This window comes from Lepidochelys kempii, chromosome 7, assembly GCF_965140285.1.
Source record: "Lepidochelys kempii isolate rLepKem1 chromosome 7, rLepKem1.hap1, whole genome shotgun sequence".
Taxonomy (NCBI): domain Eukaryota; kingdom Metazoa; phylum Chordata; order Testudines; family Cheloniidae; genus Lepidochelys; species Lepidochelys kempii.
In genome coordinates, this window is record NC_136386.1 from 42,210,045 (window position 1) to 42,234,459 (window position 24,415).

Below are 24,415 nucleotides of genomic sequence, written 5' to 3' on the forward strand. Positions count from 1 at the left end.
CCAGCCCTTCCTTCTGGGGTGCAACACCAATCTTCCCCCCCAGTAGAAACTCCAACACAGCCTCTTTGCTAGGAGCATTCTTGCCAGGGACACATTCCTCACTCCCTCTGGCCCTCTCATGGTTCCTCAGAGTCCAGCTCTCCAGCAAGGAGATATCAGAAGGTAAGCCCCTCCATAGCTCCACCTTCCTTCAGCCTTGGTTCCTACTCTGCAATTTAGTCACTAGACATCACCTGCTGCTGCCTTCAGCCATGCTGTCTAGCTTGGGACCCCAGCTAACAAACTGCTCTTGCTACTTTCCTGCCTTCAGCCCTCTCCCAGAAGCCACATTCTCTCTCTCTCTCTCTCTAGTAGCTCTTATCTCCTGCTTTGCCTAACTGAACCAGTCTGCTCAGACTCTCTGGCTTGCCGTTTCACCAGGCCTCTTATAGCCCCCATATGCTGCCCTGCCCTCTTTATTGGCCCAAGTGGGAGCATCTGGATTGAAACGGGAGTGCTGAGTGCTCATTTGGTGGGTTAGCTGGTGTGTTACATAGCCCTATAACACAGGAAGAAATAATGATAATCCCATTGCTAAAAATCAGGGAAAAGTCCTGGATCAGATGGCTACAGCTCTGAATTCTATAAAATGTTTAAAACACAGGTAATTCAATTCTCAGCAATGGAGTGCTTACCAAATACATTATATCAAGCAGATTAGTTTTGATACCTAAACCAGCGGTTCTCAAATTGTGGGTTGAGACCCCAAAGTGGGTCGTGATCACTTTTTAATGGGGTTGCCAGGGCTGGTGTTAGACTTGCTGGGGCCCAGGGCCAAAGCCCCAGCTCTGCTGCCCATGGCCAAAGCTGAAGCCTGAGGGTTTCAGCTCTGGATAGCGGGGCTCAGGTTACAGGCCCCCTGCATGGGGCTGAAGCCCTTTGGCTTTGACTTTGCCCACTCTCAGCCCAGGGTGGCAGGGCTCAGGTTTTAGCTCCCTCCCCTGCCAGGGCACCAGGGCTCAGACTTTGGTCCCCCATCCTGAGGTCATGTGGTGATTTTTGTTGTAAGAAGGGGGTCATGGTGCAGTGAAGTTTGAGAACCCCACCCTAAACTAAATATGGACTTACCCGTTCCAGTGTCTTATAGGTGCATCTCATTAATAAATATAGATGAGAAGATTTTAACTAAAATACTAGTATCCAAATTAGAGACAGTAATGCCTAAATTAGTGCCCCAGAGCCAATCTGGCTTCATAAAAGGAAGAAGCTCCTTAACATACAAACAAAATCCCCTATATTTGGTAGAGTTCCAAGAGTGCTAGTAAAGAGGCCTGCATTCTAACTGTGGATGCAAAAAAGGGTTTTTGACACCATAGAATGCCCATTTTTTTCTCAGAATGTTGGAGAAATATGGTTTTGAGGAACACCTTCAGAAGTAGAATTAAAATAATCTACAGAGGTCCTGTGTCATGTATTTGTGGATATGTCACATTATACAGAGGAACAAGACCAGGGTGTTCCTTATTACCCCATAACAGGATTTGATTTTTGAATTATTAGCACAAAAGTTCAGGAATACCGAAGAAATTCAGGGAATAAATGTTGGGAATAAAAAACAAAGTTTCATTTTAAATAAAAACATATTCAAAATTGCATATGGTCAAATCAAAACAGAACATCCAATTGAGATCGGAGGCATGGTGCTACCAGACTTCAGGAGACTTATAAAATAATGCACTAGACTCAAATCCCAAAACTCCAACATCCATGAAATATCACCTGCTACTAGGCTTGTTATCAGTCCCATATTATAAGGATGCCCCTTATTTAAATAGAAAATTTCCTGTCCCGTAATAATTTAGTTTGGGACACCCTTTATTCTGAATTTCAACAGCAGGGGCCAATACTCATGGGTGCATCTTTCCACTCCCCTCCTGACCCTGGCCCTTCTGTGTTGCACAGGGAAAGGAGACGGAGCTGTGCTCAAGGACTAGGGTCGGGACTCGGGAGGAGAGTAGAAAGATGCACCCGTGAGTACTGGTCCCCTGCCGATTCCAGTCCTAAGTGCATCCCTGTCTGCTTTCCCTACGCAGGCTCTGTCCAGCAGGGCAAGTGGATGGGGCTGCGGGCCTTGGAGCTACACTGAAGGGCCAGGGTCAGGAAAGAGTTCTGTCTGGCAGGGGGTCAGTACTCCTGGGGTGTAGGCTCCCCGCTTGCAGAGTCTCTGCCAGTGTCCCCAGGAGGCTGCATAATGCTGCAGCAGGCAAAGACCTCAAGTGCAGCCTCTGACCTGGCTCCTGATGCCCACGCAGAACCTGATCAAAAGTTTCAGAGTCTGCGGGCCCAGCACCTGAGTTCTCTACAGCATCCAGAGCTGGAGAGAGAGAAACCCTTTCAAGCATGGGGGTGAGGGGAAAGGGACTTGACTAGAAGTTCGAGTCATGATTGGGAACATCTGAGGTCTGTCCTGTATTTTTTAGAAAGACAATGCTGCCAACCTTAACTGCTACTTAAAAGTGCACTTACTAACTGGGCATATGTGAAGCACCTGATCAAACAAAAAGAGCAGCTCAAGTTAATATCAAAAATAAGGCTTTCAAATCCAGTCTGAAAAAGAAAGTTTTTGCTCCAAAATCTAAGTGTCACTATGATAAGGGGAAGCAATTCTTTAGGAATGGAAAAACCTAAACACAAACAGATGTAGCTGATATAGTAAATAATGAATGTGCAATATGAGTTTATAGAGATTGCTTAATTTATTAAAAATACTTTTAGTGAAGACAGTAATGAATGAAACTCTCTGTATTAGAAAATTTTACACATGGACTTGAAGCTTCAGCAACCAAAATTATGTCCAGAGTATATAATCTCAGGATTGTTTTTAAAATCCAAATTGCATAAACTATTAATTTATGGAGTGCAGAATATAAATATGAAGTAACAGCAAAAGAATGGAATGAGAGAATGCAGAGACAAATATTGAATCTAATACTAACCAAATAGTGCAAGTTCACTACTATTTAGTTTACAGAAAGTATGTGTCACTATTTCTGTGTAATAAAATACATAATGTTGCCCAAGATATCTGTGTGAAATGCAACACAGCCAGGCCATCTTTCATGTACATGATATGTGACTACTGGATGGTAACAATTTTTTTGAAAAACCATCCTGAAAGAAATAAAAAAAATTAAAAATAGAGCAAGAAGTCGACCAGAACTGAAAGAGATGTATATTGGGAGTTGGCCAGTTTAAAAAAAAAAAAAAAGATTCAAACCAAGAATAAGAAAGCTGCTTCTATTCTTGTTCTTTACAGAAAATGAAAGAAATCTTTTTTTTCCTCCTTCTTTCTACTTTCCTATAAATATATTGTGACAAAGTTCCTCCTCTACCTTGGTGGGTCCTGCACTTTTTGGCAGATTTGCTCACCTCAGAGATTCACGGCAGCCCTCAGTTTGGCCACTTCTGCTAGAGGCTCAAACCTGCCATTCACTCAGCTAACCTCCATTTCCCCCATGCTGGCCAGTGATGAGAACAATCCCCACAGTCTGTGTCCTACCTAGTGGGTCGGGGACAGGCCAGAGCCCTTTCCAAATTAGGCCTTCCCTTTCAGCATTTCTCACAGGCCAGGTCAACTCCTCCTGTGTCGGGCAGGGTTGGGGGGACCCAGGCCCACCCTCTACACCAGGTTCCAGCCCAGGGCCCCGTGGATAGCAGCTGTTTACAATGTCCCCTGTACCAGCTACATAACAGCTACAACTCCCTGGGCTACTTCCCTATGGCCTTCCACCAGAAACTTCTTTAGCCTCAACACAGGATCTTCCTCCTGAAGCCTGATTGTGCTTGTACTCTTCAATCCTCCAGCAGCACACCATCTCACTTCTTGCATACGCACGTGCACCTCCCCCCCCGCTAACTGATGGGAGGTCGTTTTTAAACCAGGTGTCCTGATTAGCCTGCCTGCCATAATTGAGTCTAGTAAGTTCTTAATTGACTCCATGTGTCTTAATTAGTTTGCCTGTCTTAATTGGTTCTAGCAGGTTCCTGATTGCTCTAGAGCAGCCCCTGCTTCGGTCACGTAGGGAACAGAAAACTATTCATCCAGTGGCCAGTATATTTGTCTTCTATCAGAATCCTGTACCCCACTGGTCTGGGTCTTTCACAATATATATAAGCTTAACAATATATATACACCCACCCATACCCACACACCACGTAAGGGTTGTGCTTAAATAATTTTTTGGGGAAAAGAAAAGAAAATGTTAATGATAGAACAATATATGGTCAATATGCAATATCTTGCTTAATATTGTTAATTCTGTATTATGATATGTACCTATACATGTCAATACAATGTAATTTAAATGTCTCATTGTAAAAGACCCCAAATATTAAATAAATAAAATCTCCCCCCATATAGCCAGAGAGGGATTGAAAGAGACACACACACACATATTCAGAGTGAAAAATTTCAAAGCCAACTAAGAGATTTGGATACTTACTCTCCATTCATTTTAAAATGGAAGTTAGGATGAGATTTTCAAAGTTGCCTAATGATTTTGGATGTCTATTTGGCCATCAGTGCATGAACACAATTCCCATTATTAATGGAAATTATACAAAGAAATTAAAGTAGAATTTTACTCTCTAGTTTCAGTTGTTTTCTGTATGGCATCTGCTTTACAGAAATTGGGTACATATTTTACAGCGTGGTTACTGGATACAATATAACACATTTATCCAGCATGGTTACTGGGTACAATATAACTAATAATGAGCACGCAAAGGTGTAACATTTTAGTGCTTGACATAACTAATAATGAATACATCTAAGATGTTGTAGTGTCTGAGCTTGCAAGTTGTTAAATTCTCTCGACTTCCATTGACTTGAGGGCTAAAGGCCCTTAGCCCTCCAATATGAGGTCCACTATGTGGATATTGTTTTGTGTTACACTATTTTATTGGCTCGTTGAAAGCATTTCATTAGCTAACACAAGTTATCAGCAGTAGCTTATTTGTTTTTAAGCACATGACATGACAGTTTATTAGCAGTAGCTTATTTATTTCAGCAGGACATGTATGAGTGTCAAAAAGAATGAGGCTGCAAATATCCCCACAAATATCCATTAAAACATTTACATTTTGGTGAATGTACAAATGCATTAACTGCAGGTGGTTGGAAGGAAAATCAGTTTGCCTACTCGTTCATTCCTAAGCAATAACTAAATTGAAAACAAAAACCTTTATAAACAAGAGTTGACAGAATATGACCAGACCTAATTCAAACTACTGTGGAAAACAAGAAAGCCAATGATCTGAATTAAGGGAAGAGAGACAGCTTTAAAATCCTGCTTTTCTTTTTGGTAACCTTAACACTGTTGTTTTAAACCACAGACTTCTCTTTTTAAAGGAGTTTCAAGGAATTGCACAAAATGTGAACCTGCTCCATAAATCCATATTTAGCACCATGTCAGTCTACAGCCTGGATAGTTCAGCACCGCAAAAGAGCTTGTTTTCCATGTTTTTTTCTTGGCAAAATAAAAGCTTTAATTATGTATGTTAGAAGGTGAATGGAATATTGAAAACAATTCAGATAGTCTGATTGGCTGTTTTACAGGAAAACAACTCTCTTTTACAGATCAATTGAAACTTTTCCACCCATTAAAAATATTGATTACTTGAATTTAATCATTTTCATTTTATAACAGCAATAACAATCTCTCTATGGCATGTACATCCTGAGGATTTATGCCCACTAGGAGTTATGGTGCTTGGCAAAGCCTTAGCTCATCAGCTCCAGTCATTTGTTGCCAGGAAATGCCCTGTGTTTGTCTTTACTGCTTAAGTATAACAAGTTGTGAAAATGTTTCCCTGCAAATGTTAATTACTCAGGCATCTTTAAAAAAATTTTTTTTTTAAAAAAAGCGCAACTGACTTTATAATTCCATGACAGGGATTGGGAATTAAAATTTTTAGAACTCAAATTGTTTGATCAAAGTGGAAAAAAAGTCATTCCAATGTGATTTTGGTTTTTGCCCTTTTAACTTAAAAAAAATCCATTGTTTTAAAAACCTGTAAAAAAGGAGTTGAGCTACAGGCCTGAACCCAAGTTTCAGAGCAGAGTATGCTTCTGCAGCACACTTATATAAAGCCAGAATAATGAAATTTATAATAGATGTGTTATGACAAACCTAAGAGTGGTCAAATTAGCATGATGATGATGTCGTGCTGCTGTAAGGAGAGAACCCCGTATCCTAGTGGGTAGGATGCTGAGAACGTTCCAATCAATGGGCACTGAGGGCCATGCTGCACCACTGCACTGCAGTTTCCCAGATTCACTTTGAATGTGGCTGCTGAATTTACCTTTTGTCTTAACTGGGGTTACTTTTGAATGGTCATTGATGACCGGGAACTATCTGCCTATATACACGTAATTTTAAAGTATGTATCATTGTCCCAACTTAAAGCTTGATCCTGCAAGTTTCTGAACATACTGACCCTGATTCAGCAAAGCACTTAAGCATTGCCCCCACCCAGAATTTCAAAGGTACTTTACATTGAGCCTAAATTTGTTTTGCCATGCAGCTGTAGTTAGCATTTGTAGTTAGGCAAGATAAGACAGTGATGCATATAATGAATGCTCATGTTTCAGGCATAAAGCTGGTGCCCTGCAGAGTCAGAAAGGAATTCCTTCTTCCATCTTCTGCACTATATCAAGGGCTAAGCGGAACATGAGGGTGGCTTCACCTTTCTCTGAAGCATTAGATATTGACCACTGCCAGAAGCAGCATGGGTGGTCCAGTCTGGTACTTTGACAGTTGAGGTTTCCCAAATGCACCTTCAGCCTTGTCTACTTTCGGTTTTTTTGCGCAACTGAACTGGTGCAAACCCCTAGTGTAGACATGCTACACTGGTGTGAAAAATGACTTGCGCTACCAAGCTTTCTCTGTTTACTCTCTATGGTTAGCTCTGACAATCCGTGAACACATCCATGCTAAGGGCAAAATACTGTTCAGCTTTGTAGGAAAACTTGCAGACACACACACTAACCCAGTGCTTTTTTCCCAGTGCAGACTAAGCCAATGTATCCAGGTTTGCATGTTACCAATAGAACTAAGCTATTCTGACCCAGGGGTCAGAGACATTTAATAGGCTGAGCTCACTAGTATCACTATGAAGAATCTAATAATGAGATTAACTAAGGAAGGAGCTCAATTAAGATTTGTGGGTCAGTCTCCTATTCTCCCATGTCATGGTCTATACTGGCTTTTATGAATTACTGGTAGTGCAAAACAGAGCTAGGGGAAGACATATACATTTATTTGTCAACAAGGGTTAGTTCAGCCTTCAATCCAGATTTTCTTTAATACTGATGGTGTAGCAGAAATTGGTTGCTCCTTCTGTTACAGATGGCTTGGGGATGGGTAACTATAGGTGCCTCTTCCAATTTTTATGAGCACAGTGTGTTCTGATGGACAGAGCACAGAACTGAAAGTTGGAAGAGTTGCTTTATGTGACTTTGGGAATTCATGTCACCTCAGTGTGCCTCACTGTAAAATGGGAATAATAAAAGTTATCCCTCTTTGTAATGTGTATTAAGGTCTCTCGAGGGAAAAACTCTAGTCAAGGTAATGGACTAAGTTCAGCAGCTCAGTAAGTGAACACAACACTGATGACAGAGGAGCCAAGCCCACATCTGCAATATCTGAATTTGACCTACCATGATTGATTTTGATCTAGTGCTGTTCTGAAGCGCTCACACTACAGAGCAGGTGGAGTACATTTACTCCATCAACTTACACCTGAGATGGTTGCCTGGTAAAGGAACCCTTTGACTTTGCCTATATGATGAAGTAATTTGGCATTTTCAGATTAGTTCTATCTGTTTATCTGGTTTTAAGGTATTGCAATCTGGTTTAGGTAGTGAAGCATATTACATGTAGACTAAAGTGATACAGGTGTTGTACACTCTGCACTCTCTCTAGCTGGCTGCATACAAATGTCCTTGATTTTCACTTGTTCCCGTTATATGATCTGTTGTCATTCATAACTGTAGTAATTTAAGACTCTGCTTTCAACTGCTGATTTTCCAAAACAAATTATAATAAAATACAGCCAGTTTCAGGTGGGGTCCTGGAATAACAGGTTTTCCAGGTTTTAAGCCTGAAAGCTGCAAGATACAGGACAAGGTTTGAAAAGCACACCTTCAGGAATAGATTTTAGTATTATATTAGTATACTAACAAGCTGCAGACAACAATGCAAAGTACTCAGATGAAACACATGATAAGGCGCTTGATCAGGTTTACCTTTCAGTGTCTTTGTTACCCAGCACAACATATTGTAAAGAATAGTTCAGGGTGGAGAACATTGAGCTGTATCAGTTCTCATAGTTCTTTTGAAAACTTCATTTCAAAGAGTCTGGATTCAGTGAACAAGGGCAGAGCAATTGCCTAAACTATTGTTTTGATAATGAGACCTGAGATACACTTATGTTCAAGGAACCTGAAGCAAATTAATTCATCTAAACAGAGGCTAATGAACACAAGGGAACATGCACTCTGTGCCTGGTGAAGCTTTTGTCTCTAAACCCAGCTTTTATACAGAAGCATAGTCATCAAACAAGTGGTTTTCTTCAAATTTTTAAATTCAGTATCCTTTCATACTTTGGACACCTAGTATTTACCGACAGATCCTTATACTTTCCCTTTTTTTAAACTGTAACTTCAGGCTACTGCGCTTGAGATTTTTGGTGGTGGTTGTTGTTTACATTCCTGTAAAGAGGACCAATATCAAAAATTACACGCTCTAGATGAGCACACTTTTGCAAGATAGGGGAAGGAGAGGTGTTTGAACAGACCCAAATATCACTTCATACATCTATCCACAGGAAAATCTGAAGCAAGTAAAATGGAAATAGACTACAAAATCTGGTCACTTCTCTCATTCAGTGTCTGATCCTGTAAAGAGTTGAGTGTCATTATTTCCTGTTGTTCTCATACCACTGGGCCCTAAACTGCTAAAGGCACTTTATATGTTGTTCACAGCTCCCTAGATTTATTTTCTTGAAAAATAAAGATGACCTCCCCCTAGGAAAACAGCTGTTAGTCTTTATGTCCCAAGAAATGACTCAAGCACATGGTTCTGTTTTCATCCCTTCAAGGGAAACAGTGTTGACTGTAGAGGTTGCATATAAGGCTGCAGGAAAATGCTTCCTAGTTTGTCTTTGGGAGCAACTGTTCACAGCAATATAATAGAAGGAACTGCACTCAGGCCCCGATCAGGGTAATTGTGCACTTTGTAGTCCCACTGAAGAGGACTCACATGCTTGCAGTTAAGCATGTGATTGAAACCTTGCTGAATCCCGACCTTAAATCTCTTAAATGTGTGAACCTTCTACCACAATGAAAGAGGTCTGCCTCTTTTTGCCATTTCCCCTTTCTAGGTTTTCTTGTTCCAGCCTTTTGGCATGGCTTTTCCACACACTGAGAATTTTTGTTACAGTTTTGGCAGAGATGTGGACCAACAAAGGTTGCTAGTTTCCATGTGAAACATGCTTTTTAAATTTGATTCCTTCTGTGGCTGTGTGATTTTTACTATTGAAACGGGTTATTTTGAGGTGATAGGGGAAGATATATTTTTTCTTAGTGAGCTATAGTTAGTTTCTTTCTATGATGGGTAGAAAAAAAGAAAACGGGGAGTTTGCTATTTGTCCTGCATACAGTTAAGAACTAGCTTACATAGCCTCATGTTCCATTCTTTCTCTGACCCACTAGTGATTGGTAGTTGTTGCATAAGATGCTTTCCTGAATCAGTTATTGAAAACTAAAATCCCCATAAGTTGGGAGCATAGTGAATGTTTAACAACGAGTGCTACTGTTCCCCTCAATCCTATTATGTTCTTTGTAAAGTACACTCAGTTTTCCAAAGTGCTCACTGGGTCTTCCATGTGCATCCTTTATTTTTTTTAAATATATTTATATTCTGTAGGCTTTATTGTAAAACAGAAGAAAAAGCTGTGAATCTGGGCGGGGAGAGAAAGTAAAGCAGGTTTCTTTGGAATGTTACATTCAAGCCTAGTACATAGGGTTGCCAACCTTCCTGGTTTTGCCGGGAGACTCCCAGAATAGAGCTACTGAAGCCAATCCAGGAGATTTTTAACAGCTAAAAGTCTGGTGGCACTGTGGGGCTAAGGCAGGTTCCCTGCCTGCCCTGGCCTTGTGCTGCTCCCAGGAGATGGTCCCTGGGGGAATAGTTGGTGCTTGGGGGGGAACACAGGCTACTGTTTCTTTAAGGGGCTAGGTCCTGGTGCCTTGCAATGTAGGTAGAGCAATGCTCCTTTCTGTCCCAGCCAACTGGGAGGAGCCCTGAGAAGAAGGGCAGCATATATGCTATCTTTTCCCTTCTAACAGAGGAGATAGCAGCAGGGGTGAAGAACTGCTATCTTTGCTCAGTTCAGTGAGGAAAAGTAGTGAGTTACAAAGGAGGCTAACTGGGAAGGAAGCTAGTTTAGGGTTGCAAGGAGCCTGAATTAGCCAAGCCCTAAGAAAGAGCACTGTGGGACTCCAGGAGGGGAAGCCTGAGTGAATCATTGCAGCCTCCATGAAGGGCTGGGGGACTCCTGAATAAAGGAGAAGGAGCAGGCCTGAGGGTTAAAAGACTGTGTTTTGGAAAACATCTAATACCACAAAACCCCACAAACAGAGACTCTTGTTCCAAAAATTGTGGTCTGAGAGTAAGTCATTGCAAGGAACTAAAAGAAAACTTGGAGCACGGTGCCTTCAAGGCTATCTCAGGCCATGAGGAAGTGTTCAGGGATGGTACTGGTCCACAGGGTTGCTTTTTATTTGACTGCTGGTTTCTGAGCTTTTAGGGTGTACATAAATCATGTTTTCCCATACAGCCATGAGGCCAAGAATTTTTTTTTTTAAATAGAAGGTGATATTGTCATGTAATCACATGAATCTTGGAGGTGGGGCTTAAAAAATCTAAGAAATTTGAATTTTGTTATAAAAGCCACAAGAGTTGGCAACATTCATAAGAGTATTTGTGTTCTTTAATGGTGACTTGCTAAGGATTTTTTTAAAAGAATGGGGCTTGTGTCCTTTTCTGCTTCTTGATGTTGGATAAATGGTTTAAATATTTTTCTGCAGTTTTTTTTCCCCTTGGTAGTACCAACAATATCAACTCTGGCCTTCCTGGAGAATGAACTGAATGTTCTAGAAGATGCCGATTGTTATTTCTCATACTTTAATTGAAAGAGTGGGGTATAGAACTTTCTACAAAGACATCCTTTCTCCAGTGTGTTCACTCGACAAAGCTGACTAGGTGTTTTCTGAAGTATTTAAAATAGTGACTAAAAATCTCTTCCATTCAGTTACTCAGCTTTCAATCAATTATTTTGTGAAGAGCTAGTTACCACAGAGTTTTCCAGTAGAATCCATTTGTGAAGTGACCAACAATTTAAACAAACAAACCTTTCATTCCTGTTTTATACTCCTGCAGAAGTAAGGGACGGCACAAGTGCAATATTTTGCAATAGTTTGAGAGTTTGGTTGCTTTTTTTTTTTTTTTTTTAATTCTGTGAGGAATTTAAAAAACAGGGGACTTACTGAATGAAACAAACTCAGGAGCATAGTAGACAACTTGGGCAAAATAACTTTATACTACTGCTACTAAACCTTTATGGCAGTCATAGAGTTCAGTGAAGTTTTAGGTACTCCTTTCCCATCAGATTGAATTGGAATTGTGAGGCTATAACCCTGTACAATGATTAGAAAATAACTTGTGTGGGTTACTGGGGTCTGAGTTTACTGAATTAAAGAGGAGGAGATGTAGGGCCTGATTTGACTTCACTGAAGTCAATGGCAAAACTCCTTTCCTTTGATTTCAACAGTGCAAGCTAACATCCTGAAAAAAGCAAGAAGGTGAGCTCAAGATAGATTTACAAAGGGCAAGAATGTTGAGCCAAGTGGATGACCTAATGGGTGAAGTTTGGTGAATGTCACTAGAGTTTAGCACAGGTTACAGGCAGCCTAGTCTGTAACAGATATTTCTATGAGAATGAAGACAAAGGTGAACCCTCTGCCTACAGCAAAATCAGATAAATGCAGTATGACTATGGCACTCTGAGTAAAATTCCACGGCCTTTTAAAAGTAAGAGGTAGAAGTCAACACCAAATCTCACTGCAGGTAGTTACATACAGTACTGCTTTCCTAAATTCCTTCCCTTGTGGTTTCACTTGGGTGTTATTGTTCAGGTCTCCAATTTCAACAGTTGTACAACATTGCTGTGGGCTGTGTAGCAGATAGGTCACTTCAACTACCAGTGAAATGTAGCTCTCTGTATATTTTATTCATCATCAATTTCAGACCCTCTAGGATGAAAGGTGATAATATTACTACTATTATGTTTAAGTAAAGCTTCTCTGTAGCCTCTGATGTAAAACTAGTGTAGAGGGACTTTAATGTGTCAGAATCTGAACAAAGAACCAACTTTGACAGCTTGAAGTAGTTGCCCCTGCACAGTATATGCTTTTCATACATTTTCATAAGTATTGGGCAAAGAATCCCTGCCATATTTACCCATAAAATGTATCCAACTTTATTATTAATTACAGATTGAACTGTATTGCTAAAGGTAGATGTGACAATGCATTACTGCATATTTCAGTAGCTGAAAGATGGGGGTAGAGTGTGTGATGTTGACCTAGCAGCATACATTTCCCATAGAATTATATTAAATTTGTTACATAAATAGAGATTTCATTAAGTTTTTTTTTAATTGACTTAAGCAGCAAAGGAAATTACTGGAAATATTCCAAGTTAATGCAAATGAGGAAATTCCCAGTCTGAGGTGATGTATACCAATTATACAGTGTTTCTTCTTTGACTTCCTTTTTTGTCTAGCAATGACTCAGCATGCAGGATTTTGCCAGCTCAACCTGAGCTCCCTGTTTTCTTGTTTTTCTTGTCACCTTGCATAACTTGAAAGGTCCTTGATTTTTCTGTGTGTGTAATGTTACTGAAGGGGGTTATTCAGTAGTAGGTTTCTGTGTTGTTCAGCATAATGTGAGCAATATAAATATAGATAAACATTTCTCAAGCATTAAGCCTCAGCACACATGAGAGACTACTCTGAAAAGTAAACTGAGCATAAAGTTAGCAGGGGAATCTTCAGTAGGTCTCATTTTGGGTGCTCCTCTTGATTGCTTCCTGGAGACCTTAGTGGAAATGAGAAGAGATCATGCACCATGAGCAGCTGGCATTCTCCCAGCACAATCTTCCCTGAACTTACCAGGGGCAATTGCTCAGTTAGGAAACACCCAAGAAACAAGGCACAACCTAACATCTATAGCATCTGGGGAGAAGTTGCAGGCACAGCCCATAGTAGCCTTTGTGGAGGCCTCATGGCAGCTGCAAGACTTGTACCTACAGCACTCTTCTCCCCTTGGTCCCACTTGTCTGCATCCAATCATGTTCTGTGGAATAACGTAGCCATGGGTGCTGATGATATGTCCTCAGTCCAACCCAATGTTGCAGCAGCCTACAGCATCTCTGCTACACAAGCCTCTTACGTCTCTCTCCTCCCCCCCCCACAAAGGCTGAACCCCTTAATACTAACTCCCACTGAAACCTCATTACTAGTCTTAGGTGGGTGATGCAAGCAGCATTTTCAGGTGCCACCAGCCCACTCTACAATGCCTGGTAATGAATGCCAATTTTTAATATTGCTCCAAAGCCATTACCCAAAGAGTTTAAGAGCAAATAGAAAAGCCCTCAAACAGTAGCCTCAGTTGGCACTTTATCATTGGACCTTTTTCCTTTGGTCTCCTTGTTGTCAAATGCCCCTCACTAACTGCATTGATTAAAAAAGTACATTTTACCCAATAACCATGTTTATTCTGTCTTCTAAGCATGTTCCCCTTCTAGTTTAAGAGTCAAGTTGGTGTCATACAGCCTGTCTCTCAGTGGAGTGAAAGGCTGCTCTCTGGGATTATGGATATCAGTCTGCTTGCTCTGTTTAGGGGCACAGGGCTGCAGGAGACCCAATGAGATGATGCTGCCAAAGCACCTTTGCTCATGCCCCCTGAGGGTCTTATCTAAGTTCCAAGCACCTCAAGCTGTCTTTGTGTTGTTTTGAAAATGCTGTGTGAAGACCTGCATCCCTCAGAACACTTGCTTCCTTGTAGTGCATAGTTTCCGGTGTGCTACTTGGATATCTTCAGCTAACCCAAATCCCAGCTTTGAAAATACCCACGCTGCTGAAGTTATGCCCCAGCTGGACACCTTGTTATTTGAAGTGACTTACTCTCAGTCAAACCGTGACTCAGAGGTGAACCTGAAAGAGAACCTTAGGGTCCCAACTCCCAGGCTGTAACAGCTGGACTGCAGAAGCTAGACTCTTCTCATCTGAACCAGCCTAAGTCTAATATAATTAATGGAGTCAACTGTGTTGTTCTGGATTTACACAAGTGGAAGAGAACAGTTTTGCTCCATTTCCAGTCAGTTTATCTCTAGACTGATCCATGGGGAATCTATACATTTCTGATATAACAGAGATAAGGGTAAAACAAGACAGAATGCTCTGACACAGGAAAATCCCTTCTCTCCCTTTGGAGAGAGAATCTTTTCCAGCAATCAACAATTCAGCCTAGGATTTATCTGCAACTATCAGTAATACCTACTATCAGCTAGGTATTCAAGCTTGTCAAGGACTCCTTCATCGCATATTTCGCTGACACTAACTCATCAATTCTGTATGCCCTTGATTAAGGATAGCCGGGAACTGAAGAGAAACACCATTACCTGGATAAATGTTTTCCTAACATCTTCATTTATTTTGTTTAGTGGGATAGTTTTTCTCATTCTACACCATACACAGTGGACTCTGGTTCCTTCCCGATGTGTACTCTGGTAACTGCACCCTTCTGCAGCACAGAAGAAGCTTTCATGCCACTGGTCTTCTGGAGCTGTGTCAAGCAAACCACATGTAGTTTGTAATTTGAATGCTAAAAGTGAGATTTGCCCAAGTGTTTGAAAACTGGAGCCAGGAAGGAGAGGAGCAGTGTCAAAGGTAAAATTTGCCACCACCAGAATCTGACTTCTTTATTTTAAAAGATTTGGGGCTTTTCTACAAAGTATGAGTTTGATGAAAGCTGTCTTTTGTGTTTTATTAGAAATTGGAGCCAATTCATAATAGGAAAACTTACCATTTACTCCACTGCACATACAATGATTTGAGAATGTCAAGAACCAAAATGTTTTGCTTTCTCATAAGCCTGGTATCAAAAATGTGTTTATTCAGCTGTCACTTTGTGCCCCTTAAACTGTTCTCTTCTGTGGTCTGTAGGCATTTCCCGTCTGTCTGTCTGACCACGGCCCTGGAAGGGACGCATCTTGTGTCCTTCGGACAGAATGCTAGGCTCCAGAAAATCTCCATTTGGAGAAAATGGTTTCTCTCTGGGAGAGTCTATATAAAATTCCCAAACCATCATCTAAGACTCAAGCAGTTGAATTAACAATAGAGAGAAAATCGGATGAAAACAAAATAAATACTTTGCAAAGTTCATCTAGTCAGGTGAATACTAACAAGGAATACAGAACTAGATGGACCTCTGGTCTGATCCAGTATGGCAATTCCTAAACAATTTCCAGTTCTCCATTGCGTTTTCCTTATTCTGTCCTGAGGTTCTCTCAGTCTCTCAGAGACCCATCACACTGGTTCCAGGCCCCCTGTATAGCTGCACTGGATCAAACTTCTAGATGCTTTTTAGAGTCTGCTTGTCTGCTCCACCAGATCTTCCTGTAATGTTGGATACCCACAACTGAAGGCTTAGACCTTGCCCGTGAGTAGAAATCACCCTTTTCTTTATCCGCACTAGAAGTTTGATCCCGTGCAGCTATACAGTTTGTTGCCCCTGATGGCTGAAGTCAGAGCTGACTAGGGTGAGCAGATGTCCCAATTTTATAGGGTCAGTCCCGATTTTGGGGTCTTTTTCTTATATAGGCTCCTATTACCCCCCACCTCCTGTCCCAATTTTTCACATTTGCTGTCTGGTCACCCTAGAGCTGATCACTAGAACAGACAAGGCCTTGCTCCCCACGCAGACTCTTTCTTTCTGTCCCCTTCACGCTTCAGGTGACTTGTCAGAGAGAAAGGCCTTTTAGGATGCTATTTAGGCTCTTTGTAGTGTTTTACAGCTACATCTTACCTTATTAATGTAAGATAGGTTAAATATATAACCCCTCATCTTGGATGTTTTCCTAAAGATTTTCTTTAACATTAAATGATGGAAATAATGCCTATGAGAATAATTCAGAGACCGTTGAGGTGCTTGCATTTGTAAAGCAACCCTTACTTAAAATACATAATTCAGTATTCCACAGAACTGGTCCAAAACACTTCAGCTGTGAGTGGGAGAATTTTTACCATTACTCTGGTGCTTTTGTATATAATGGAAAGTAACTTATTCCAGTCAATTCCTGCTGCAGTGGGCACCCTTCCCACTATCTCTCCTAATTTTTAAAGCTCTCTGTACCTTACATCCATTTCTCCTTATTACTAAATCACTGAGGGTATGTCTTTCCCGCAGTGTAAGCCTTGAGTTTGAACTCAGACTCAAGCCTAACTCCTTTGAGAAGGTTGACGCCACAGCAAATTGGCAGCTAAAGCTGGGAGCCTGGGACATCTGAACTGTGAAATTTTACAACACAAACTGAGGCCAGTACATCATGTTTCTCATTAGCTGCAAAGGAGAGGGGCATTTAGCACAGAATTATCTTAAAAATGACTTCCCCTGCTTAAATTCTTCTGGCCCTTTCCACTTAGCCGAAGACGTGCCAGCTTACGTCATTCTGTGTTTTATCTGAATGTCTCAGAAGATGCATTCTAAGATATTACTGAAGCCCCAGAATAATGCATTATGGGATATCAAGAAACTAGGAAGCATTAGGTGAATTTCACAAGAAATTAGAGTTAAAACTTAGTTTTGATAAAATTTCCCATACGGCCTCATTAGTGAATCATTCAGCCTAAAGTCTGGGATTAATTCTTTTTTTTTTTTTCTAGTTCTCCTTTTTCAGGTGTGTAATTCACTCCCACTTGCCAGAAAAATAAAGCTACACCCTAATTAGCCACTAGTGCCATATTTCAGGGAGACTGCTGGACTTTTGTTTTTCACAGAAACCCATATATGGCCATTTTCTGTTTACGCAGAGAGGATATGCCTGATCAACTGAAATGTTGCCACGTCAGAAGTCAGGCGACCTGAATTTATGTAATTCTGCTGCTGTAACCTCTGCATTACAGTATGGAAAAATGAAACTGACCTGCCACTGCCTTCCTTACAAGAGAATTTTATGTGGAAAAACTGTGTCATTGAGGGGCTGGGAAAACAGTTTGGTAATCTCAAAAGTCAAGGGTTATATACATTAATCATGTAGTAATTTGCTATGATCAAGGTAGCTTGCAAGGGAGATAGTCACTTATCTGCTTATTGCTGAGTAAATAATAACTGGGAAAACTGAGCCCATAAAGTTTCTCTGACAACAGGAGTAGTACTTATTACCTCATTCAGTAAATCTGGTTTCAGTGTGCTAAACCAAGTCCTATTTTTAGCCCTCAGGGGTGTGGCTACAGTCACATACTGATGACTAAAACTTATAGTGTGTTTTGTGGCGCTATAAATACAGTGTGCGCTATTTCAGTAGCAGTACCTGTCCAATGAATTTGAGAGAGAGAAAGAAAAAGGCTGCCAGTAAGAGCAGTGCTTCAGTTAGGTACCTGTGAAAGAACTTTCTAACTTGCTTGGATGCTTTGTGAAATGCATTACTGGACTGTATTTAATTACAGTGTGCTCTCTCAAAAGCAGCCAAGGTTATTTTAATTTTTAAATTGTTACTTCTAAGGCAAATGTTAGCCAGTGAGAGTTTCTTAAGAACTTCATTGGAGCCTGGAGCCAGAGGGTTTATAACCAGCCTTGCTTCAAATGGAGCAGCCCTGCAACTAAAAATGTCGCCATTCTTCATACTGTACTATATTTGCATGGTCTGTATTGCCTTTTTAACAGCTATAAATATCAGTTACTTTTCCCATGCTTGCAGCATGCAGAATTTGAGAACAGAGAGGGAAACTGAGTTTCTTGAGGTGCCAGAGGAGTCTCTTAACAGATCTGAAAATGCTGAACAAATGTTACATATTGGAATAAATTTGCTTAACTCCAGGTGTAGGGATAGCCTTCTACATGGCTGTTATGGTTAATTTGCCCACCAGTCCTTTTATGTTTAATTATTTTATTTAATTGGAATAGCTGTAAGGAAAAGAAGTTAAAGTGTAATAGTGTCTCGCTTGTTTGCTTGAGCTTTGATTTACCATTTCAGCTCAAGGGGCAAAACACTTCAGTGAAAGGAATGCATCCTCATGTTCTACTACTTGAACTCTCCTTTTCAGTGGCTTCCCTACCAGCACCTTCCAGGTTCATTGCCTGCTATTCTGAGACACTTCTTTCTGGATATAATTAGACTTCATCTCCCCTGTTATGGTCCAATTTTCTGTAAAATTAGATTCATTATGGAAGGGTGGTGTGTGTTTTGTATCTTACTCTGAAGCATCCAGTGGGGCTTCAGGTTTATGAAGGTAGCAGCAGAGCACACTCAGTAGTGCCAGTTAGAGCTGGGAGAATAACGCTAACAGTTAGTGTTCATGAATATTAATTTGAATTTTTAAATAAATGTGCCTTGCCTATGCACACTTTCTAGTTTGTTTCTGATTTCCAGACACACTTGAATTTGACTGACTGGCAAAATATTAGTGAGAGGTGAATTTCAGAGTCCTAGGTACAATTAGTTGCAGAAACCAAGTTTTGGTGCACAAGTGCTTGCGCACTCATTCAGTTAGGGAACAGAAGCAACATCTGACCAGTCACAGCAAGTCAACGCAATTTAAGTTTCAAATTTGTGTTGAGTCAGTGGAATAAAAACATGGAAATATCAGAACGGCCATACTGGGTCAGGCAATTTTGAATGATCCATCCCCTGTCATCCCGCCCAGCATCTGGCAGTCTTAGGGACACCCAGAGCATGGGATTGCATCCCTGACCATGTTGGCTAATAGCTATTGATGGACCTACCCACCCTGACCATATCTAATTATTTTTTGAACCCAGTTATACTTTTTGGCCTTCCCAACATCCCTTGGCAACAAGTTCCAAAGTTTGATTCTACGCTGTGTGAAGAAGTACTTCCTTTTGTTTGTTTTAAACCTGCTACCTATTAATTTAATTGGGTAACCCCTAGTTCTTGTTTTATGTGAAGGGGTAAATAACATTTCCTTTTTCACTTTCTCCAAGCCATTCATGGATTTTATACATCTCTATCATATCCTCCCTTAGTCATCTCTTTTCCAAGCTGAGCAGTCACAGTCTTTTAAATCTCTCCTCATATGGAAGCTGTTCCTTATCAATAATCATTTTTGCTGCCCTTCTCTGTACATTTTCAAATTCTAATTTTTTTTTTTTTTAAGATGGGGCAACAAGAGCTGTATGCAGTATTCAGGTTGTGGGTGTACCATGCATTTACATAGTGGTATTATGATATTTACTGTCCTATTATCACAGACAGTTCGTTTGATTTGGTACCAAGAACCCACTGATGGGTGCAGGCCTGCCAATGGGGGCTGGGCTGGGGGGCAAAGGAGGCAATTGCCCAGGGGCCTGGGCAATTTAAAAGGGCCTGAGGGCCCCCAGCCACTGCTGTAGCAGTGGCTGGGAGCGCTGGGCCCTTTTAAATTGCCTGGGCAGGCTGCAGGGCCTGCTCTGCAGAAATGGCGGGCTGGGGAAGTTGATTGCTGCCCCTGCAAGGAAATGCCTCCTCTCCACCATGAGCACCAGTGCTAGGCAAGTAGGGCTGGATGGGGGTCTGGGGATGGGACTGCTCTGCGTTCCCAAGCTTCAAATGTCCTGCCCCCCTAGGACTGTGCTGGGATGGGGGATCCCTGCTCTGTGCTGGCTCTGCAGGGCCTGTGAGTGCTGCCAGGGGTGCAGGGCATGGGGGAGTGGGTCTGTAGGGGAGTGCTGGGCAGTGGGGACAGTCTGTGTGAACTGGGGTGCTTTGCAGTGGGAGGTCTGTGTGGGGCGCTGGGCATAGCGGGTCTGGGGGAGGCTGGGTATGGGGAGTTGGGTGGAGGGGCTGTGTGGCACTCCAAGTTTAAATCCAAGTTTAAATTCCTAACCCCCCCCCACCCCAGATGTTCTGGTTTAACTTGGATTTAAACTTGGAGAGTGGTCAGTTTGGATGAGCTATTACCAGCAGGAGAGTGAGTTTGTGTGTGTATGGGGGTGGGGGGAATGTGAGAAAACCTGGATTTGTGCTGGAAATGGCCCACCTTAATTATGCACATTGTAGGGAGAATGGTCACTTTGGATGAGCTATTACCAGCAGGATAGTGAGTTTGTGTGTGTGGATTTTGGGAGGGGGGTGAGGGGGTGAGAGAACCTGGATTTGTGCAGGAAATGGCCCAACTTTATTATCATGCACATTGTGTAAAGAGTTGTCACTTTGGATGGGCTATCACCAGCAGGAGAGTGAATTTGTGTGGGGGGGGTGGAGGGTGAGAAAACCTGGATTTGTGCTGGAAATGGCCCACCTGATGATCACTTTAGATAAGCTATTACCAGCAGGACAGTGGGGTGGGAGGAGGTATTTTTTCATATTCTCTGTGTATAAATAAAGTCTGCTGCAGTTTCCACGGCATGCATCCGATGAAGTGAGCTGTAGCTCACGAAAGCTCATGCTCAAATAAATTGGTTAGTCTCTAAGGTGCCACAAGTACTCCTTTTCTTTAGGCCTAATCAGTGGACAAAATAAATGAGCGGGTGGGCTATTCCACTTGTCACTCCCTTTTTGGGTCCTTAAAGAGATTTTTGGGGAGAAAACTGGCTACTGGAGCAAGCTTCACCACCATGGCTGCCATCCCCACCGCCACCTGGGGACCCCAGATCTTCTTCATCCTAATCCTGAGAGATGTCCTGACAAGATTGGACCAGAGAGAATGGGAGCCAGATGACATTGCCACCTCCACTGGCTAAATCCCAAAAAACTACCTGGTATGTGAGACTGTCTCTCTCCCCTCCCTCACCCTCTAATGCATCCTTTTCCTTCCCCGCCATATTTCTTCTGTTTCCCATCTCTCTCCTTTTTCCTTCTGTCTAACAAGATTCTGGCTTATCTGGCCAAGACTGCATATTTTGAAACTCTGCCCGTAACCAGAGAGACAGCTAAAAGTAATGCCCTAAACAGGCCAATGTTGGTACAGGTTTGCCAGGTCTCATTGATAAGACACCTTGCTGTGCTTGTGTTTTCCCAGCAGGGAGGTTGCAAGTGAGAGCCAACACCAGAGACAGGCTGCATTTTCTATCTTCTTCGCTATTCTTTTCTCTCCCCCTTTTTGTGTGTGTGTTCTCTTTTGTCTTCTAGGAAACCGGATCAGACTTTAACAACAGCTGCAGCCCGTTTTAACTAACTTCTTCTCTTTTCCTCAAAAAGACAGTTCTCATCTTTGATACCATCTAAGAGACTGTCAAACAAGTGATTTTTTTTTCTTCTAAAACCTCTGCAGCAAAAGAGAAAAGGAACAAGAAATGTTGTTGAAATGGAATTCTTACTTAATACTTTACGTTTCAAGTGCTTTGACTGTTTTTCTTTCTTTTCCTGTGTCTTTTAATGAAACCATGAAAAATCCTTTTAACCTAAGTTGGCCATGGCACTAAGCTGGCTGCGATGCCTGTATAGCAAATCCTGATCCTTGTTTAACCCTGTTTAATGTTAGACACTTTTAGGATCATGTTAACTGCTTTGATGCTTTCAGACATGTCAAGTCTCACTCATTAGCACACTATCTCACTCTCACACACATTCCTAAACTTATCTCATTCATTGTGAGTAAATATATAAAGATTAAAAATACTTTTACTCAGGTGCTGAAAGAGACAACAATACACCCAGGGCCTCAGGCATAGGGCTTGAAGCTTGGAAAGCCACTTTCCAAGCATGTGTGCTGTGGTAACCATAGAGACTACAAGCCCATGCCAGGAGAGAGGACGCTACATAGGGTTTTTGTGTGTGTGTGAATACTTGGTCAAAAAAATGACAGGTTTCAGAGTAGCAGCCGTGTTAGTCTGTATCCGCAAAAAGAAAAGGAGTACTTGTGGCACCTTAGAGACTAACAAATTTATTTGAGCATAAGCTTTCGTGAGCTACGGCTCACTTCATTGGATGCATGCAGTTGCCCAAAAAACAACCAGAACTTAATCAAAAGTTTGCAGGTTCTGCAAAATACAGTTCAAAATTTAAACCACACTGGACAAATCCATGGCCTTTCATTGTCCTGGTAGCAGGCAAGACTTCTTTTTTTAAATGGAGTATTCTCAAGTTCCCTTTCTGTTGGTGGTTGCCAGGCTTGTCTTAGTTTTATTCTTACTCAAATGCAGGAGAAGAGAGAGCGTTCGGTCTTGTTCGAAAGAATAAGACACCATTCAGACCAAACCTTGGACTAGACGGGACACAGTCGTCTATTATCCAAGTGAAGCTGGCCAATTCTGAGCCATGTTACACGTTTGAGCCTCCAAAAGAAGTTATACAAACAGCAAAGGGAGCCTCATGGCAATATAACAAAGTACATGAATAAAATGTGAAACCAAATTAGATATTAAAAGAAATGTGGAATCTGAATCCTTTATCTATGGTTTGTTAGCTTCAAATTAATTAAATTCAATGTAGTTACTTTATTTTTATATTAATTGAATGTATTGTTTGGTTGCATTTTATTTTAATTATTTAATTTTAACTTATTTTGCATTTATTTTGGAATCTGATTATTTTAGTTTGCTGTACATGTAAAATTAGCAATAATATACAAACCAAATATTTGTACTGTGAAGTGTTTTTTCAAATGGATGATCACTCGGACAAGGTAATATGCAAAATAAACATGTAGTGATAAAAGTTTTCTTTTGTGTTGGGTTTATATAAAAACAGTTCATTGTTGAATATTTCTCTTGTTCTGTCCACTAACAGTATGTCTAAACCAGGGGTTATTAACTCTGGTCCACCGAGATCTCCAACCACCCAGATTTTTGTTCCAAACAGCAAATAATTGATTTTTATTAAAATCCACTGGTTTGCACTGAAAATAGAATTCTCACATGCCCTAGACCTCAGTATGACTTAGGACATTTAAGTGTTTCACATGCATTATTAAGCAGTGTACATTCTAAAACAAACTATTAAGTGCTAGGTGGATTAAAAACCTGGACTATTGGTCGCCGAGAACCAAAGATGAGAGTCCCTGTCTTAAGCAGTGACCTAACATGCCACTTGGGAAGTATCACTCTTTGCTTGAATCTCACTCTTTGGGGCTGTAAATCTCACTCTTAAGGACAGCCAACCCTTGGTATCTCTGCGCTTTGCGCCCCTATATTCCATCTAAAATAATACAACACTGTTAAAGCAAGCTGCTGGAGCTGGGGGCTGCCTGAAAGGAAAGGGACCGAATGCTGAGCCCAGTGGAGCTGAAGATTCTTTTGGTTTGTGTTTATGTTGGACTTAGACTTTGTTTCCATGGAAGGGGCTGAATTCTCTGACTGGGCTAGGGGGCTTTGCCACCCCCTTAACTGGAGTGTGCTGATGTCTGTTGAGGAAATTGAGGCAGAGCTGTTGCAGTGCTCTGCTATGCCACAAAGAGGTGTGCAGGGATGGCACCTCTGGCACAAGAAGTATGAAGAGGTTGGTGAAATTGCTCCTTAGAGAAGAAAGGTTCACCCCTCAAAAATATGATTTGTTTGTTTCCAAGATACAATTTTCCATTCTCTATTTGAGTTCCTTACTGATTCCACGTGCTCTGTTTTCATGAGTTCCTATAAGAGCTTCCATAGTTTCTGCAGGCCTCTGTACCCTTTGGTAAAGACATGATGGTTTGTGGCCTAAGAGTTTTGTGACAATGTTAAAGAATCATTGAATGAGTCACTTTCTTCTGTCACTGAATAAAGAACTGTATTACAGAAAGGAAGAAGGTAGATCCCTAAAACGGTCTCCATCTGCATCATTGCAGAACTTTCCTTTCTTTCCCACAATACTCTGAGGTTTGATATTTAACCCACTCTCCGAAAGCTCTCTAGTCCACATTGCTCTATGAACAGAATGTCCCCAATTTCAGGTTTAAAAAAAAAAAAGTGACAACTTAAACTGGTACCTGCTCTTAGTCTATTCCCTTCTTCAGCTTTCTAACACTTGGGGCAAAGGGAAATATAGCCTACTCCTCTCAGGTAGGGTGACCAGATAGCAAGGGTGAAAAATTGGGAAAGGGAGTGGGGGGTAATAAGCACTTATATAAAACAAAGCCCCAAATATCGGGACTGTTCCTATAAAATCGGGACATCTAG